The sequence below is a fragment of the Lycium ferocissimum genome, chromosome 12, assembly GCF_029784015.1.
Source record: "Lycium ferocissimum isolate CSIRO_LF1 chromosome 12, AGI_CSIRO_Lferr_CH_V1, whole genome shotgun sequence".
Classification (NCBI taxonomy): Eukaryota; Viridiplantae; Streptophyta; class Magnoliopsida; order Solanales; family Solanaceae; genus Lycium; species Lycium ferocissimum.
The window spans coordinates 33,764,807-33,786,196 of NC_081353.1; the positions used below are offsets into that span (position 1 = coordinate 33,764,807).

Consider the following 21,390-nt stretch of genomic DNA (forward strand, 5'->3'; position numbering starts at 1 on the left):
AACCACAGTAGATTAGTAGGGAATTTAGTTTAGTAGCTAATTCAAGAAAGACTAATTAATCCCATAAGATTCATTTTCTTCTTTTATATTTAAGTTATTTATAGTATCCATAATATGTACTTCTAGAATAATTGATAGTATAAATTCATATTTTAGGGTTAAAGGAGTCATACTTTCTTCTTATTATCTTGAAAATTTTAAAGTGTCACTAACACGCAAATAGGAACTAAAGAATATTTTGTAAAACATTCCTAAGGTTTATTCAAATTATGCATATTTTTAGCCAAACATAGTTAAATAAAAAGAAAGAAATTCACATCTTTATAAAAGCAAAGCTAGATTTAGTTTGCATCTATCTTATTAATACTATTTTAGTCAAAGTTCAAATTTGTTAAAATCTATTACTTATATGCGAATCATTACGTTTTTCTAATTTACTTTCAATGGTATTTAAAGTTTCCTTTTTATGCAAATTGCTATATCTACTACAAATCTTATTTCAAATAACATCATTGTATTTCCATTTGAGCATTAAACAATATTTACAAGTATTTCTTACATAGCATTATTATATTCTTTCTTCAAAACTTTAACAACCTGTATAAGTCATATTTTAAAATAGCCGTTAAAGTTCTTCTCTTATACAAACTATTATATTTTCTACAAGTCTTATTTTAAATAACATTATTATATTTACAACTTTAACAACACTTATAAAGTTATTTTCTTTCTACAACGCTACACTTACACTTAGCCTAATTAAATTTGAGTCCGGTCGGATTAACCATTGTTAATGGGTCTTAAAGGATGCCTAATACCTTCCCTTTAGACTAATTGAACCCTTACCTAGAATCTTAAGTTTCGTAGACTTTAAAATAAAATCAACTTTAGATAATTACTTTAATAAACCTTAGGTGTCCTAATTCACCATAAATAATTAGGTGGCGACTCTTTAACTTTAAATAACCCCGGAATTACCCGGATGTTATAAACTATTTTGACCCCGGTTAAAATAGGGTATGACAACATGTATTTGGATACATGCAACCTTAATTTCTCTTCATACATGTGGAACGACCCGTTTGGTCGTTATTGCATTTCAGGCCCTTTTGACCCTTTCCCGAGCTTGGTTAGCTCACTTTTGACCCAAGGGGACTGTTGACACGCTTCCCGAGGTGTTTGGATATGATTTAGATGACATTTGGGAAATTTGGGCTTAAAGCGAAAAAAGGTTGACTCAAAGTTGACTTTTGGATAAACGGGCCTTTTTCGGAAATCCATCGATTCCGAGAGGTTTGGATGGTCTTTTAGAACTTGTGTGTATATCTGGTTCGGTTCCCAATGCACTCGGGTGCATTTTGGGACTTGGGTTGGGAAGTTAGAATTGAGGTATCGGGGGTTGACTCGGTCAACGAGACCTCCGTTGGGAATTCCGAGGCCACGAGTGCGTTCGTAGCGTGTTTTTATGTGTGTCTGTGTATGTGGTTTGTGAGAAGATTGCCTCGAGAGTTAGTCGGGATTTCGGTTGAGACTTGGAAATTTTTTGGGAATTTCTGGTACCAGCGGCACCGCCATGGCGGTGGGATGGCCGCTGGGGTAGCCAAGCTATTTGGTGGACTGATCGTCCCGATGGTCTAAGTGGAAGTCGGGGCGGTGTCGTCTTAGCAGTCCCGACGCCGCCGTATCGGTATCGGGCCTGTTATATTCATTAAGTGTGTATTAAAAGCCCTTAGTCTATCATTTATTACCATTCCGAAAATTGAGCTCTTGGGAACTATTCTAGAGGATTCTTGGAGAAGATTCTTGGTGGTAAGTCCTTCTAATCTCCTTGCTAATTCATTATTTCTAATCATCCTAGAATCTATTTTTCCTTGTTAGTTCATTAGTAATGGAAGATTAAAAGTGGGTTTAATGGACATTCTATCTAGGCGTCTAAATGATGAAATTGATTGGGTTTATACTAGATTATATTGTATCTAAGGTTGTTAATCATATATTTCCCATTATTATTGTTGAATTCTTGAATCTAAAAGTTAGGGTTTATACCCAAAATTAGGGATTTTGCTTGGATTTCGAAATTGAATGAATCCTTGAGTTAATTTAGCAATTAGTTGATGGGTTTTGATCACCTAGTGTTTAATTGGATAATTTGCCCCCGAATTTCCCGTTTTGACCTTGTAGGCCCCGTTTCCCCAAATTCTAGGGTTGGTTTTGACCTAATTTGAATGATAGCAATATAGGTATCGATCCTCATGATTTCTAATCTAGATTTCGGATATGCCTAGACTTTCTTGATCTTGAGGCTCGGCGGAAGGGGAAGGCTAAGCAGTGATTGTGGTGTTATTATTGTTCGGCCATCTAGGTAGGCTATGACTTACCTTTGGTGAGACTTCGTTTAGCGAAGTATATATTTAGATGATATTGTCGGAGAAAGCATATAAACCTTCGGGTATGAAGTTGAGTTGAATATTGTCTTAGGTTAGGCCCTGTTGTGTGATTGGGCCTAGCCACCCCGTTCTGTTGTGACCTTATTGCTCTATTGTTATTGGCTTGATGCCGCGTGGTAATAGTAGATATTGAAGACTATTGACATATCTTGTTCATGATATTGTAGTATCTAACTTGTTGATGTTGATACGAGGATAGTGTTCTATATGGCTTGTGTAGCCTTTACATGATATTACTTATGTGCCCTGTGTGGTACTGTTGGGATTGAATTGGTTGTTGATATTGCATTGCATCGCACTCATACTCATTTCCATGATACATTGATATTACATAGTTATGGTACTGATGATGATAAATGAGAGAGTGTAGCCTCCGAGGTCTATGCCGGAGAGCGTGAAAGAGAGATGAGAGTCTGTGATCCGAGATCATGTACCAGAGTGGAATGAGCGTTGATAAGAGATCTTGTTGTTGTCATCGCATACTTGAATCATACATTGAACACTCAAATATATATATATATATATATATATATATATATATATATATATATATATATATATATATATATATATATAAAGCACATTTGACCGGGGGTGACGATGTGGCCTATGTTGTTTTTGAAATACTTGGGAGGTTTTATACTAATTGCGCGACCATTCTATGTTGTGTGATACGGGATGGTCGGCAGGCATGAAGGGTGGAAAGGTCGTCTCTAGGCTGTGTGTTACGGAGCGACATGGTACATGGACTTCGCGGGTCCCCCATGGGTTGTGCTACCGAGTTGTAGTTATTTCCGTCTGGAGTACATGTGTACACAGCATTGCATTGCATATACATTTCATACATCATTGCATTGCATTGCACTTTGCCTTCTGTTGTGATATTCTTGTGATGTACTTGTGATATACGGATTCGGACCGAGTAATTGGAGACTTGGCACAATTGGGTTTAGATGCTAAACATAGGTGATCACGTGTACTTGGTTCTGACTTGTGTTTGACTTATACTTGTTGATTTATCTGCTTATCTTGCTTTATTGTCTGAATTATGTTAGCTAAAAGTCGGCCTATGATACCTACAAGTACTGTGGTTTTGTACTGACCTGCACTTGTTGAGAATGCAGAACTCCAGGTTGGATCTACTTCTGTTTCTCGTGGCTGATAGTCGCTCCGAGATTTGCTTAAGAGTCCACGGAGTGAGCATGAGACGTCTGCCGCCTTGAAGACTCTTCTTTATTTATGTCTTATTTTCTATTCCGAGACATACTCAGACTTGATGTATTATTGATATTCCAGACTTTTAGATTCTAGTTAGATGCTCTTGTATGGATTAGACCAGACCCTGGGTGTATTTCCTTATTTTCACACTTGTTCTATATTATTATCGTCAGACTTATAAGATTTATTCTCTCCTGCTTATTTAGTTGTTTATTTTTGTTTTTACTATAGTTGGGTTGAGGGTTCGCTTACCGAGATGAAAAAGGTAAGTGCCCACACGACTTAGCTAAATTGGGTCGTGACAACATGTGTATTCAAAATGATGTATTTAAGTGCATTTAAATACACGATGGGGCTGTGTGTTTTAGTGTGTTTATATATTGATGTATTCTTTTGTTTTGGGTGTAGTTAAATGTATTTTACTGTATTTGAATGTATTTCAACAAAATTTCAGATGCAAATTTTCAAATACACTCGAAAAATTATATACAAACATATATATAGATTGTTGTAAAATTGAAATACATTGAATGTGCAAGTTTCTGTTGTATATAAATACAGTCACATACACCTGTATCTGACTGATAAACTGTAGTCTGCAAGATTCTGCAGCACTTGAATGCGTCCAAACACATATGTATTCAGCCATGATTCAAATACATATGTATTCATCCATGATTCATATAACTCAGCATCCATGATTCATTCAAATACATATGATTCAAATGCGTTTAATTTCAAATACACCTGTATTTAATTAATTCAAATCAAAATACAATCATATACATAGATAAATACAATGTATTCAGCCGTTATTGCAGTATACTTGTATTTTAATCCACAAAAACAACTGATTCATATACACCTATATTTAAATTCATTCAAAGCAAAATGCAATCATATATACATATTTTTGATGTATTAGACTGTATTCAGAAATTCCAGTAGCAGTGGTGGAGGAAGAAGCCATGGATTTGAATGAAACAGTAGTGGAGGAAGAAGCCATGGATTTCCGGCATCTCCGTCAGATCCAGATCCGGTGACTCCTCCGATCTTCCTCCTCCATTATTTTCGTCGCCGGTAATGGATTGATCGCAACTTCGTGATTTCAGATCTGGATTTAACGGTGGGTGGCGACGGTGTTTAAGGGTGAAAAGTAGTGGTGGAGGAAGAAGTTTCCGGCCAAATTTGATGTGTGGAGATGAGAGAAGGGTAGAGAGAGAGAGAGAGAGAGAGAGAGAGAGAGAGTTGTTTGGTTGGGCTCCGATAGAGCTCCGTCGTAAAAGATGATCGGCGACGACAGAACCAGATCTGGCCGAGGGAGAGACGGGGAATGCCATGTGCAAGATTAAACAGAGGTTGATCATAATATTTTAGGGACGATAGGACAAGGGAACACAGCTTTCTGGTATGATAATTGGTCTACATTTGGTCCACTTTACAAAGGTGTGAAGCCAACCAATAGTAAGTTGTCAGATTTCATGGTGAATGATCAGTGGTGCTGGAGAGGGTGGGATAGTCTACTACCTCAACAAGTTGTCAACTCTATTCAAATGATGAATATCAAACTCAATCCTAATGTGGCAGATAAACCTGTATGGATTTTGAACAGTAAAGGGATGTTCTCAGTCGCTTCAGCATGGAATCTATTCAGGAAGAAAAATTGGAAAATGGTAGACTCTATGACTTGGCATAAAAAGTTTCCATTTAAAATGTGTTTCTAAGTATGGAGATCATTCAGGGATAAAATCCCAACTGACATCAGAGTTTCAAGAATGGGCATTTCTATATCATCTAATTATGTTTGCTATAGAATTCTTAAAATTGAAACTGTGGAGAATCTTTTTTGTAGTGGTGAATTGGCACAACAAACTTAGAAGACTCTAGTGGACACTTTGGCATTCCTTTCATCAACAATTCCTACAGGCAAACAATGATCAGTTGGTGGAAGTATATAGTCCACAACCCTTTCATTACTTTCATTTGTAAATGTTTAGCTATTATCACTTCTTGGGAAGTACGGAAATCAAGATGTGGTACTAAGTTAGTAGTGAGAGTGAAAGTACAGGAGAGGGGGGGGGGGGTGAATTGTAAGCCAGTTAAAAAATCTAGTCGACTACTGTTAGGTGCCAGTCGACTGATGGCGAGACAGCCTGCACAAATTTATTAGTCTTTCGATTTACACAAGTATAAATCACAATAAATAGTAAGGGTGCAGAATATAATATGAGAGCAATATAATAAATGACACCAGGATTTTTATACTGGTTCGGAACCAATGTGGTATTCTAATCCAGTCCCCTTGGGTTGCAAGGAGGTTATCTCTTTAAGCTCTTTGTAAGTTGTTCTTCGTACAATGGTTGTAAGGTGCAGTTCCTACGTCTAACACTCAAACTCTTGTATAAGGTTGATTTTTCACTCGCTCACCAACAACGACTCTTTGGTTTTTACTCGGTCACCAAAGAAACGAACAATGACACAACCTCTCAATACAAAGCCTCACCAACAATATTTTTTCTCTCCTCTCCTTTTTGAGTACATAGTAAATTACTAAGAAATACAATGCTTATGAAAGGTAGAGCAAAGAACTTGAGAAGGTTGAGACGAAAGTATAAGTGGCTGCGTACTTTTCTTCTTTTAAGAGCTCGTATTTATAGCCTTTCAACTTGCTCTGGCTATTGCATAACCCAAGGGAATTTTGCAGATTGTTCCTCAATCTTTTTTTGTGATTACTTGTTGATTGCTTCCTTAAATCTTGGAGTGATATCTTCTCCTTGATTCGTTGACCGAGTAGAGCTTTCCAATATTCCTTCTATACTTTCATTGGTAGTCTTTCCTTGTTGTTGCAGATTTTTGGTACTGGAGATATTAAAGATCCTTCCTTCCAATTCTTTAATGAACCGAGCAGAAGTAATTTTCCTGTAGGGCATTGTAATTAAAATCAATTCCTTAATTACCTTGATCCCTTCCTTCATGCTAAATCTTGATTTATTCTCTTCCCTTGAATATGGCTTGATATATTTAATTACTGCTGCATCATTGTGTGCTTTCCTTCCTTCACATTTAGCCATAAAATATATTACTCAGCACCCCATATTTTGATAACTCTTGCTACGTTCCTCAAATCAAATGCTTCCCAAAATAGGTTGTAGTGGAAATATTCTTTCTTCCATAATAAGCAATTCATCTTATTTTGTAGTAAATATTTCCTTCCCCAATTCTTCTTGAACTTGGATCTTGATCACTCAGAATGTAGACTCTTTTATGAATTTGAGACTTCTTGCATATCTTGATGTTCCATATATTTTGAGCCTTCTTTAAGTAACAAATTGGTCTTGATCTTTTCCTTAAGTATCGCGAACCAATTAATTGCTTTATTTATTGGCATTGCATTTGAGACCCTCTAATATTCTGAATCCCTTAGGACATGGTCTTTCTTTGTAAATGTCCTCGTAGGATATTTTCCAGCAAATAATCTCAACCCCTTTTTTTCTTGATTTCATATACTTTCCAACCTCTAGATTGTAGTGTAGCCATAGCATATTTTCTTTCCATAAAATTAATATTGTAGTAAATCTTCACTGTAGTAAATATCCTTTCCATGATTCTTTTAACTTGATTTATTTGGAAAATCTTTTTCTTCCATATCTTCTCCCGTAATTCCATCTCGTAATATCTTCTTCTTCATATTTGTTTAGATCTTCACCAAATCTTTAATCATCAAATAAACCTGTACCAAAAATAAATTTACCACAAGTAAATGTTCTTTTATTAAATAATTGTGTTGGTTTGTTATCATCAAAATTAGTAGGTGAAACCTTGGACCTAAAGAACAAACCTCTGAAAAGAACTATATCCCTCATCTCTTCTACTATCTTTCGTTTTGGTCAGAAATGAATTCAAGAACATCAAAGTGGGTACTAACTGGAAGAGCATCATTTAGCTCCTGGACAGTCCCATTCTTTTCAAAAGAGCTATTTTTGTGAACCGGATAAAGTCACCATTGAATATGGTGAAGCTTAATTCAGATGGTAGCTGTAAACAGGATCTTTGCGGTGGTGAAGGTGCGACCAGAGACAATGCATGAGGCTTCCTTTTTTCTTATAGCCTAGTCTCAGGAAAGTGGACTAGCAATTGGACTGAATCAGCAACCCTATTTTTTGGCATTCAATTGTGTTTAAGTGATAGTTTGCATAATACAGAAGATGAAAGTGATTCACAACTTCTAGTTTACTGTGTAAATGGCAACAACTCTACTCCTTAGAGGCTTTGTGTTGAAGTTGAAGAGCTCAGGAAGATAAAGGAGCAGTCAAGGTTCACTATCAAACATTGCTACAGGGAACGCAACACAGTTTCAGGCAGTCTGGATTCTGTGAGTTATTCACTGCCTGAGACAAACTATTTTTTGAATTTTTGAATTTACCATTTCCTATCAAAGATCTAGTGATTGTGGACAAATGGAGCCTTTCAGTTACTAGCATAGTCAAGACGAAAAAGTCAAAACTATTTTTTGAGCCTCCATGATCAATGCAGATCAAGCTTCAGATTTATAGTTGTAGATTTGGTAGGACTTTTTGGAGGTATCCCGCCTCTAGTATAGGAATCTCTTCTTTTAGACTTTGGTTTAGACCATTATATTGTACCGATAGCATTTACTTCATCATCTTGTATCATGATAACTCAGCTATCTGTCAAAGCAGATCAGGGAGGCCTATATTTTTACAGTTCCCTCGAATCTCATGTATTATCCTTTTGCAAGATGAATGAGCGGTTGGTATTAAAAAAAAAAAAAAAGGCAAAAGGGATAAATTTGCCTGTCTACTATGAGAAAAAGATCGATTTTACCCTCCGTTATACTATTTGTTCAAAAATACCCCTATCGTTATCTAATGGTTCAAATATACCCCTCCTCCGTTAGGGATGTCCAATGTGGACACTCAGTCCCGCGTGGAATTGACATTTTGATGAGGTGAATACCATGTGGCATGCCACGTTAGCAACCCAACCCATTTTACCCTCCTCTCAACTTGTTCTTCCACCACTAGCATTTCCTTTCCCTCCACCGCCACTACCACCATGAGCACCTCCACTTCATGATGAGATAAATAGTGTCAATTAGCAGGTTTGGCATTACCAAGTTTGGCAGTAATGCATAACATATCTATGTAAAACACATCTAGCATATAAGTTTAACATACGACATAAGTTAAACAAATGCACAAAATACTCTAAATCAGTTGGGAGAACGGACAAATAAGAGGAAAAAAAATCAATCATTCAACTTTATTTCGAACTATAATCAATTGATCAAAGCAGGCTAGCTTTTTATTCCTTGTTTTTATTGATATAGATTCATAATTCGCATATTTGGATAGTTTTCAGTCAAATGATCTGATAAATCATTTGAATGCATTTAGATGATTACACTCTGTTGGTGGTATTTGATAGAAATAATTTCCTGTAGACCTCTGCTAAAGCCACATTTGTGGTGGTATAACCACCATCAAGAATTAGGTTCAAACCACTTGCATATTTAGAATCATCACTTGCCAAATACAACACTGCATTTGCCACATCTTGAACACCTAGTAAAGGTCCTTTCAGATTTGCTGATTCTGCAAACCATTTATCTGCCATTTGTTTGTTTATTCTAAATCCGTTTAGCATCAATGGTGTGCTAATTGCATAAGGAGAAACACAATTAACTCTTATTCCATACTTTGCTAATTCGATTCCAACATTCTTGGAAAGTCCCAAAAGTGCATTCTTTGAAGCCGTATAGGCATGCGTCGTAGCACTATAATCCGTTGCCACTATACTTGCAGTGAAGATAATGGAACCTTTCTTGTTCGGAATCATTACTCTAGCAGCGTGTTTTGCGCAGAAGAACCCCCCAAGAACGTTTACATCGAACACATTCTTGATTATGTTGTAATCTATGTCTAGGATGCTGGTATATGGATTACCCAATACACCGGCGTTACTGAACATTATGTCGAGCTTACCAAATTTGGCAATTGTTGTATCAACAACATTTTTGACGTCTGATTCGATCGTGACATTGCAGTGGACATAGATAATTGTTTGCTTTGTGCCAATTTCCTCTACTAAGGAAGTTCCAAGCTTATCTTGTATGTCAGCAATTACAACTTTTGCACCATGTTGAACAAAAAGCCTAGCTGTGGCTGCTCCTATGCCACTAGCACCACCAGTTATAATTGCTACCTTACCTTCTAGCCTACAAAATAAGTTTAAATAGAGATTAGTACTATAGATAATTAAAAAAAAAAAAAGAACCAGTATTACCATTTTCTGTGTACAGAGGGAAAGAATAGGATTATGAATAAGAAAAACAAAGAAAATATTCCCTCCGTCCCAACTTAGGTGGCACCATTTGACTAGGCACGGAGCTTAAGAAAGAAAAGAAGACTTTTAAAACTTGTGGTCCAAAATAACTCTTACATATTTATGTGGTTGTAAATCATCTCATAAAATTAAATTGTTTCTAAATATAAAAATGTGACATTCTTTTTTGAACAATCTAAAAAGGAAATGGTGCCACATAAATTGGGACAGAGGGAGTAACTTTTTTGCTATTGGGGATTGAAGAGTAATGCTGGCCATTTTTTAAACTAGAGAGCTCAGTGTTGTTCACATATTTAGAGCCTCTATTTATAAGAAAACACCATAGGCTAAATTGCCACATGAATGCTCTTTTTGGCCTCCAGAAATTTTGATTTCCCAGATTCATTCCATAGACATTAATGATCATACTAGGCATTTAATGGTTAATTTTCCACTTCTTCCAGCTGCAAAGCAATCTTAGTACGCAAGCAAGAGATAACATGCCTATTTTCAAGCATATTTAGCACAAACGTCTCCTTTTCAAAATGTCGTTTATTATGTGGAGATTATTGAAGAACAGTTGTCTTTAGATGAGATTATTGTCAAATTTGATTAACATTTTGCATCTAAATGTTGCTGCTGCAATGAACCTCTTCAAAAAACTATGCATCACACTTTCACGACAGATGAACTGGCAGAGAGAACTTGGAAATTATTTTGCTATCCCCTAAATATCAATTGGGAGGATATTTCGACGAAATTAATGTTACTAAGGTGGTGGTGAGTGAAGCCTAAAATTTTCTTACATCAAGGGATCCTGAAAATCACCCCTATTATCCTCTGTTGGGATATTTGAAAAGCTAGATGTCACTACTAAATAATCACTATTTTTCCGCTGAAAAATGTTCAGTGGCTATTCCCACTGAATGCCGGTGAGAAATACCTAAATAGTAGTGTTATCACTCGAAAAATTATGAAGTTTCTCAGCGTTTCAATGAGAACTTGTTTCCCACCATGCGTTTTCCCGGTGAGCTGGCTCGGTGGGAATGAGGTGGGAAAATCATGTTTTAAATTACAAATTTTTCACTGAATGTTGATGGAAAAAACCTCTATTTCTAGTAGTGTGTACAGTCAGATATGGATCGAGTAAAATTTCCATGGACAGAACTCATTACCAAATCTTATCTCATCTCAAATGGATTATCTCGAGAACTTGGAAACAGGAATGGGGCTATAAACAAGACGAGATATGTCAACATATTAGTGTTATAACCCCTACAATAGAAACTATTGTGGTGAGACGGATTAGACCTCCGGCCTTGTGCGTTAACTGAATACTGATGGAATTAGAGAAAATGGAGGCATCTCAGGTTCTGGAGGAATTATTAGAAATCCGAACGGTATCATGATTTTGGCATTTCGCAATATTTGTGAAGGGGTAGCATCATTCTCGCTGAAGCCAAAGCTGTATTGATTGGTAATGGTATAAAATGGTGCATTAATCAGGGTTCCACAACATTATGGTAGAATGCAACTCTGTGATATTAGTCAATATTTAAAAAGTAAGTGTAAATTTGCCTGGAAATGCATGACACCATAAAGAAAGTTCTTCAATTGCTTCAAGCATGTCTACACTCTATCCGATATTGCTATAGCGGATGCATTAGCTAAATGGAGTATCAAGCGAGAGGAGTTGACTCTTTACAATCCCAAAGATCTTCTTAAACAAGCGGCTAGCTAGTCCTTATATGTTGGACAAAATCCAAAAACTTACTATCAGACACAAGATGAGGACAAATTGCATTTTTTGGAATTCCCATCTCTTATTTGTTTCTTATCTCTGTTACAGAAGTTGCTTCCTTGTTCACTTTTGGGACAAGGAAGTTTTCAGCAATATGCTTTTGTATATTTCATTGTGAAGCTGCTGAATTTTTTTGTTGGACGAGGGAAAGGTGGAATGTCCCCCTGTGGTGTATATATATTTGGTCATGATATATAAGAAAGACGCACCTAAAGGCGCAATTGATTTTTGAAAAAATGCTCTTAGTCATTGGCTTACTTTCTAGCTCCTGCACACTATGAAGATAGTGAAGCCAATTTTCATGCTATTTGGCACAACAGGGGGTTTTAGATAGGAAATGTTATAGGTCGGGGGTAACAACAACACCACATAGTTTAAGTACTAAAATGACAACAAGTGAATAGTTTAGAATTCTTTTTAGATATTATCTCTTTATAAATTTTTAATCTTAAATATGTCATCTCATCATATTCATAAGCAGTAGATTAGTGATTTAAGTTATAGCTAGGTTTGAGAAGTTATGGGGTAGCTAATCTCAAAAACTTGCTAATTAAGAAGCCACGAAGAAATTGTACAGGTTTTCTTTCAAATGGCACGGGTTCTCGGTTCTCGGTCGGGGACGGGGGCTAGGGGCGGGGGAGTTAAGGGAGCTTCTAGGTTGAGAGTAGGGTCTTGGAACATTGGGACTTTAACGGGAAAGTCCATAGAGCTAGTTAAGATTCTTAAGAAAAGGATGATTAATATTGCTTGCGTCCAAGAGACAAAATGGGTAGGACCTAAAGCTAAGGAGGTGGACAGGTATAAGCTTTGGTTCTCGGGTAAGTCGGGAGACAGGAATGGGGTAGGCATCTTGGTTGATAGTGAGCTAAGGGATCAGGTGGTCGAGGTTAGAAGGGTTAATGACAGGATGATGACGATTAAGTTGGTCGTTGGAGGGTTCACCACACGAACATTATTAGTGCTTACGCACCGCAAGTGGGCTTGGATGAGGAGGTTAAGAGGCGTTTTTGGGAGGATTTGGATGAAGTGGTGGGAGGTATACCGCTTACTGAGAAGTTATTCGTAAGAGGAGATTTCAATGGACACATTGGGTCTGTTTCGAGAGGTTATGATGATGTGCATAGGGGTTTTGGCTTCGGAGACAGGAACGGAGGAGGAGTCTCACTCCTGGATTTCGCTAGGCTTTTGGCTTGGTGGTAGCTAACTCGAGTTTTCCTAAGAAGGAGGAGCACTTGGTAACCTTTCGTAGCTCAGTGGTGACGGCAACGATAGACTTTTGCTCCTTAGAAAGGATCATAAAAGTCTTTGTAAAGACTGCAAGGTCATTCCGAGTGAGAATCTTACGACCCAACATAAGCTATTGGTGATGGATTTGGAGATCAAGAGGAAGAAGAAGAAGAGGGTCGCCGATGACCGGCCGAGGATCAGGTGGGGGAGTTTGACTTTGTCTAGTGCCCAAGAATTAGAGGAGAAGTTGATGGCTTTGGGGGCGTGGGAGAGCAGGGGAGATGCGAGCAATATGTGGGATAGGACGTCCAGTTACATTAAAGAAGCAGCTAGAGAGGTTCTAGGAGTCTCAAGAGGTCGTCGTGGTGGGCACCGAGGGGATTGGTGGTGGAATGGGGAAGTCCAAGGTAAAGTGGAAGCAAAGAAGCGGCATATGCGAGCGGTAGACAAAGAAGGATGACGAAGAGAAGCAGACGAATAGGGAAAAGTATAAGATAGCGAGAAAGTAGGCGAAGTTGGCAGTATCGGCAGCGAAAACGACGGCGTTTGAACGCCTTTATGCAGAATTAGAGGACAGAGGCGGGGATAAGAAGTTATTCAGGCTTGCCAAGGCCAGAGAGAGGAAGGCACGCGACCTGGATCAAGTGAAGTGCATCAAGGACGAGGATGGCAAAGTGTTGGTGGAGGAAGCTCTTATTAGACGGAGATGGCAATCATACTTTCATAAACTCTTGAACGAAGAAGGGGACAGAGACTTTGTGTTGGGAGATTTGGAGTACTCTGAGAGGCATCGCGATTGTGGTTATTGTAGGAGTATAAGGGTCGACGAGGTTAAGGGTCTTGTCCGTAGGATGTGCGAAGAGCGACCGGACTCGACGAGATTCTGTGGAATTTTGGAAGAGTGCGGGGAAGAGCAGAAGGCTTGGAGTGGTCGATCGGGTTGTTTAATGTCATTTTCAAGACGGCGAAGATGCCCGAAGTATGGAGGTGGAGTACAATGATCCCTTTGTACAAGAACAAGGGCGACATTCAAAGCTGTAACAACTATAGAGGTATTAAGTTGCTAAGCCACACTATGAAAGTGTGGGAAAGGGTGGTAGAGATGAGGGGGAGGAGAGACGTGTCTATTTCAGAGAACTAGTTCGGATTCATGTAACGGCGTTCTACTACTGAAGCCATTCATATTGTTAGGAGATTGGTGGAGCAGTATAGGGAGCGGAAAAGGGACTTGCACATGGTTTTCATCGACATAGAGAAAGCTTACGATAAAGTGCCAAGAGAGGTTCTGTGGAGATGCGTGGAGGCTAAAGGTGTACATGGCGTACATTAGAGCGATCAAGGACATGTATCATGGAGCCAAGACCAAAGTGAGGACTATAGGAGGAGACTCGGAGCACTTCCCAGTTCTGATGAGTTTGCATCAGGGATCAGCCCTTAGCCCATTTCTATTTGCCTTGGTGATGGATGGATTGACGCGACAAATTCAAGGTGAGGTGCCATGGTGTATGTTGTTCACGGATGACATAGTCTTAATAGACGAGACTTGCAGCGGAGTCAACTCTAAGCTAGAGGATTGGAGACAAACGTTAGAGTCTAAAGGATTCAAGTTGAGTAGGACCAAAACAGAGTACTTGGAGTGCAGATTCAGTGGTGTACCTCAGGAGACTGACGTCGAAGTTAAGCTTGGTACCCAGGTCATTCAAAAGAAAGGAAGTTTCAAGTATCTTGGGTCTATTTTACAAGAAAATGGGGATATTGACGATGATGTCACACATCGTATTGGTGCAGGATGGTTGAAATGGAGGCTCGCTTCGAGTCTTTGTGTGATAAGAAAGTGCCACCAAAACTTAAGGGCAAGCTCTACAAAGTGGTGGTTAGACCGACTTGTACGGGGCGAGTGTTGGCCGAAGAACTTCTCGCGTGCGAGAAGATGAAAGTCGTGGAAATGAAAATACTGCGGTGGATGTGTGGGCACACTAGGAGAGATAGGATCAGGAATGAGGACATCAGGGACAAGGTGGGAGTGGCATCGGTGGAGGACAAGATGCGGGAAGCAAGGTTGAGATGGTTTGGGCATGTGAAGAGGAGAGGCATAGATGCCCCAGTGCGGAGGTGTGAGAGGTTGACTTTGGACGGTTTTAGGAGAGGTAGAGGAAGGCCAAAAAAATATTGGGGAGAGGTGATTAGGCAGGACTTGGCGCTGTTTCAGATTACCGAGGACATGACCTTAGATAGGAGGTTGTGGAAGGCTCGGATTAGGGTAGAAGGCTAGTAGGTAGTCTTGCTTTTAAGCACTAGTAGGCGTAGCTTTGCTCTACCTTTTATTGCCCTATGTTTCCTGCTTTTATGTGTTGGGTCTTGTCTCTCCATGTTGTTTTATCATGACTTCTTTGCTCTTGTTTTTTCTCATTTTCGCATTGCTTTGATTTGCCTCTCGGTATCTAACTTTTCTCCCCTTGTTTTCTTGTTTTCTTTTGAGCGGGGTCTTTCGGGCGACCTCCCTACCAAGGTGGGGGTAAGGATGCTGCGTACATTTAACCCTCCCCGGACCCCACCTTTGTAGGATTTAACTGGGTATGTTGTTGTTGTTGTTGTTATTTTCTTTCAAATGGGCTGGTCTTTAATTTTGGTCCTTCAAATGGGCTGATCTTTAATTTTCATCCTTCAAATTCAATTTATGCCTAGCGGGGCATAAGTTCTTTAAGGTTATAATGCATAACTTGTGGGATATTATGATACAAAAATATAAATTTATGCCTCCGCAAAAAAATTATTCAGTCGAGAGGGCCAAAATTTAAAGCCAAGCACAAAATGGGAACAAAAGTGCAAATGACCCGGAAGCCACGTGCACATGGCTAAGCATTTAGAAAGGCCTATAGGTAGAGACGCAAGGTTCGAAATCTTCATGCTAAGAAAGTATTTTATGATTAACGAGATTACTAAAAAAAAAAGTTTGTTATTCTGTGTTTTAGTAATAGCGTAGATTTTTATAAACTCGGAAGCTATCTAATCAAAAAAAAAAATTCTTTCAAGAAATTTTAAAAATAAGTGGAGTTCTTACTTATTTTTCTAGTGTTTGCTAAGTAAGAAAAAAGATATTATTCTAAGTGCGTTTATATTTAATCTAGGAAAATACTACGCAAGTGGTATGCGGTGCGGTGGGGGTGGGATGGAGGTTGGTGGTTGAGAGCTTAAAATGTCACTTATGAAATTTATTTTCTCTATTGGAGATGTCATTTTCCTTATTTTTAAAGAATTTAATTTCCTAAAAAGATATTTTTTAAAATATTTTGACCAATCAAACATAAAAAAATTAGAAAACATTTTTCAAAAAATATTTTTCTCGGTACCAAACAAACCCTTTAGTTACTTTCGTCACTTTTTTTGATTAACAAGAATTAGCTTCTTTTTGTTAAGTTAAAGTTGAAACGTGTCTAATTACATACAAATATGTACGTAACTGTAGGTGCGGACCATACTTCCCGCTAGCTCATTAAATACCTTCTTGACTTGTGATGGATATAGCACATCAATACCTTAGCTGTTTAAACTCCAAAAATATTTTTCTTTTCAAAGATTATTATTGGAATCCTTTTAAAAAATAATTGTTTGTTTTTGTGTCGAGGGTTTAACGAAACAACCTCTCTACCTATCAAGGTAGAAGTAAGGTCTGCATACACTCTACCCTCCTTAGATCTTACTTTATAGGATTTCACTGCGTATGCTGTTGTTTTAAAAAAAATAAACAGTTGTATGACATTTATAGAGCAAAATTGTAGCGGAATAAAGATAGACATACCTCCCGCCATTGTGTTGGATCGTTGCAGTGGAAATGAAGAAGATTATGAATAAGAAAAAATAAAGAAAGAAACTTTTTGGCCATTTGGGATTGAGGAGAAAATTTGGCCATTTTCTCAAACTAGAGAGCTCTGTGTTGTTCACATAGTTAAGGTCTCAATTTATAAGAAAATACCATAGGCCAAATTAGGAAATCAAGTCTGAGTTTTGACTTGCAGAAATAACAAAGAGAATCAATACCTACTTTATTTCCAATTCTTATATTTGAAAGTAAAAGACAAAAAGAAGTGTCACCAGAATTATTTTCTTACCCATTGTAAATTACTTTACATTAGAACTTAAATTAATTTGGATGCAGTTAATTTAATATAATAGAAAACTGAACTTGTAAAGACAAAACAGTAAGCAATAAACACCAAACAAAAAAATTACAGTGAGTTGAAATTTATTGAGGGTGACATTCTATATCTATGTTGCTCCGACTCTTTCAACATGTCGTCGGATGTGTATCGAATTCTTTCAAAGTAAAGCATTTTTTTTAGGATCCGACACAGATACGGCATCATTTTTTGGAAATTCCAAACAACATTGTTACATCGCAGGTGGGTGCACATGGGAGCCTAACAACCTACATTTAGTTAGTGGAGGAGGTGATTAACCGTCACTTAGCTGGTAATTATTAATCGGTTATAAGTTATTAAGGCTAATGTATGTAGATTAGATGAGGCATAAAAGTAGCATTGTACAACATCTTATTCATTATTGGAATACAGAAAAAATCCCACAAACACTCTCTCAAAGCTTCTTCCACGAACTCCCAATTTCACTGTTTCACTGAGTTTATATGTAGGAATTCAACAATATTCATTGATAATTTGAAGGATTTAATTCAAAAAGTTTAATTGCAATTCATGTCACCCCGTAAAGTAGTATTTGTTGTATAATGTGATTATACATTTAATTTGATTAACAGGAAATTAGCTTCTTTTTGTTAAGTGAAACTTTAAAACGTGTGTAATTACATACAAATATGTACGCAACTGTAGGTGCGGGACCGTACTTCTCTCTAGCTCGTTCAATACGTCTTGACTTGTTACTTGTGAATTGTGATGGATATTAGAAACTATTCATACCAATACCTTAGTTGTTTAAAGTCCAAAACTAATTATTGTAATTTGGTATGGTATTTGGTATGCATTTAAAAAGAATTTTTCTATCGGAAATAACCTCTCTACCTCACAAAGGTAGGAGAAAGGTCTGCGTACATCCTACCCTTCCCAGACTCCACTTGTGAGATTACACTAGTATATTGTTGTTGGTATTCAGTATTTAGAAAAGAAAAAGAATTGAATACTGTACCGAGTACCGAAGTATATAGTTACATATATAATTCATAATATATTAGTAATACGAACAAATATATAAAGTAGTATTAGTGCAAAACTAATACTTTAGACATTGAAACTTTGACTATTCTATCTTTGATTGAACTGCCTTTTTGTGTGATTAACAACAGAAATTGCTTGTACTTTTTTTGAATATTTCTACATGTTTAAGGTGTTAGAATAATATAATTGAGACGCTTCTTCAGAAGTCCAAGTCATAATTCTATATTATATGAGTATATGTAAGTTGAAGTCGAACAAAATATAGTTACTAATTTATCGTATATACCGTAAAATATCGAAACAGAACTTAAAATACCGAATCATACCAAATCAATTTGTTATGATAATAATATAATATTTTTAAAATCGAAAAGAAAAATGTTCAAACCGAAATTTTCAATATCGTACCATTCCCACCTCTACTAGCACGACGCTGTGGACGCAAGTTTCGCATTCTGCCCAAGCATTTAGAAGGGCCTAAAGCTATGGACCTGGACTGTTGATCGCAAGGTTCGAAAATTTCATGCTTAGAAAGCTTGGTATGCTCTGCTTTAGAAATAAATCGATTGTTTTAAAAAAAAAAAAAAAAATTATCATGTAACTTTTTCTTTCAAGAAAGTTTTCACAAAACGTCATCAAATTTAGCTCTCATTTATTTTCATTAAGATTAATATGGCTGATCTGAATGATTAAGATGTTGTCTCTAAAAACACTGAATGATTAAAACCGTTTGTTTTTCAACTTCTGAATGTGCAATTTATTTATTTATAAACATAATAAATATACAATTCAAATAAAAAATTAATTAAATATTTAAAAAATATAAATTTAATAAAATAAAATTATTACTTACTAAAAAAAACATTTATGTTCGCAAGTTACGATGGAGATAGTTCGTACTGCTGGTGGTGGTGATGGTTGGTGTTAGTGATAATTAATGCTGGTGATGATAGTTGTGATGGTAGAGGTTGTTGTTCACTGCAGTGATGGTGGTGCTCGTGATGGTCGAGTTACTTGATGTTAGTAGTTGGCGGTATTAGTGGTGGTGTCTACAAAATGTGTGGTGGTTCACGATGTGTCGGTGGTAATTGGCGGCAGCGCTAGATGTAATGGTGGAGGGGTGGTAGTTGGGATTGGTCGTAGTGGTGGTAGTTGATTATGGTGGCGGAGGTGGTGGTGGTAGCAGATATAATCATAATGATGAAAGTGTTAGGTGTGGTAGCGACTAACAGCAGTGGTTGGCAGCGATGATGATGGTAGCTAGAAGTGGATGTGATGAAAAAGGTGGTTGGTGGTTGGCGACAATAATGGTTGGTTGACAATAATGGTGGTGATTGTGATGGCAGAGGTTGTTAGTGGCGGCTGGTGATTGTGGATAGAGTGGTGATGGAATTGTCCACATAAAAATATCTCTAAATGATATTAAGACTTTATTTAAGATCTTAATGATTTAGACTTATTCAGATTAAATAAGAGCTTAACTCTTAATTTAAACAAATACACTTAATGATCTAAAGTCTAAACCCTCACTTTGACTAACAGGAATTAGCTCGTTTTGTTTAGTTAAGAGTGTTAAACTAGAAATTTGTCTAGTTACAACTTACAAAAGTAAGCAATTCTAGGTGCGGGACCATACTTCTCGTCAACTCAATCATTAATCACTGCGTCTTCACTTAGTTACTTGCGATGGAAAGAAAATATTCATACCGACCCTTAGTTGTTTTTTAAGTTTCGAGCATCGTGTTTGATATTTGTTTTGAGGCTTAGGTAATTTAGATTAGTGCTAAAAAGTCCAATTAAAGAGTAAAACGCTCCTTTCAAAGGTGGTTCCATTTTAAGACTTCGACTCTTACATCTTTGATTAAGGATGAAAGAGTACTTATTATCCCACCATATTTGTTGTAATACCTTGAATATTTAAAAAAAAATTGGTCTAGAAAAATCCCTTAGACTAATTTTATGTGGTCATGTTTGACCAGGCACGTAATTTTTTTTTTTTTTAAAAAAGACTTTTTTAGACTAGTGTTTTAAAATAAATCATAAATATTTGTGTAGATATAAATTATCTCATTAATGATAAAATAGAAAAATTATGTTAAAATTATTTCTAAATATAAAAATATATTATTTTTTTCGAGATATATATTTTCCCAATAAATTGAAACAGAGTAGTATATGTTACAAATTTAAATAAAATATCTATGAGGGATGGGATTTGTTACACATAAGAAACTTGTGAACTATGTAGAATGGTAATTGGTAACTGGTTCCACCTGAGGGCAATTTGATCATTTAATACTTGGTTGTCTGTTTGCAGACCAAAGGATATTTCGGGAAATCGATAATTTCGACGCTTCTGATGTGGCCTAATCTTCACTGTGGACCCCATTTACTACGCAATCTTTACTCTTTGTTTAACTGGAGTGTGCATTTCTTTCCTGTTCGATAACGTATTGAGCGTATATATCAAAACGGTTCTTCATTGGGGGGGGAGGGGGAGGGGGAGCTACAACATTTTTTTAAATGCCAAGTTAGGGCTTCCGAGACCTTCTGTTTAAAGGAGGAAGCACCTCATCCGACAGACCACATTTTCGTACACTAGTTACCACCCTTCATTATTTAAAATCAAGTAGCTTTTCAATGCAGAATTTTAAAATAATTTTAACTATCAAAATTATTTCTTTGATAATTCAAATGTTCATTTTTATTAAAAGAATAAAGTATAACCACATATTTTTATGTAACAATTCTTTATCTCTTTAAGAAAAACAAACAATTCGTAAAATTTATATAGATTTAAATTTAGATGCTTGGTTACATTATTACCTATTGATCATTTTATACAAGTTCTCATGGAAAGCAATTTCAATTGCGGCACGGAGTTACAGTTTGTATTATGCGATTTTTACCTTAGGAATTCAAAATTTAAAATTTTTGAATTCCACGAAATCGTAATTGTACATGTCACAAAAAACTTATTTTTTCTTCTTTCTCTAAAGACATGTGTTAATTAGAAATAAATCAAGAAATGTTAAAAAGAAGAGAATATAAAGGGAAACAATTGGGCCCGTGTTTATTTTAGGGGAAACATCACGCATGCCCCCTCAAACCAAAATAATTACCCGCTCATATCTCAATTACTTTCGTACTCTCAGAAAAAATAAAA

The 21,390-nt window shown here is 36.8% G+C and overlaps 1 pseudogene; it reads right to left on the reverse strand.

The window, feature by feature from the left end:
- Nucleotides 1-8,924: 8,924 nt before the first annotated feature.
- On the reverse strand, nt 8,925-17,024 carry LOC132040808 (short chain aldehyde dehydrogenase 1-like; annotated as a pseudogene).
- Nucleotides 17,025-21,390: the final 4,366 nt, after the last annotated feature.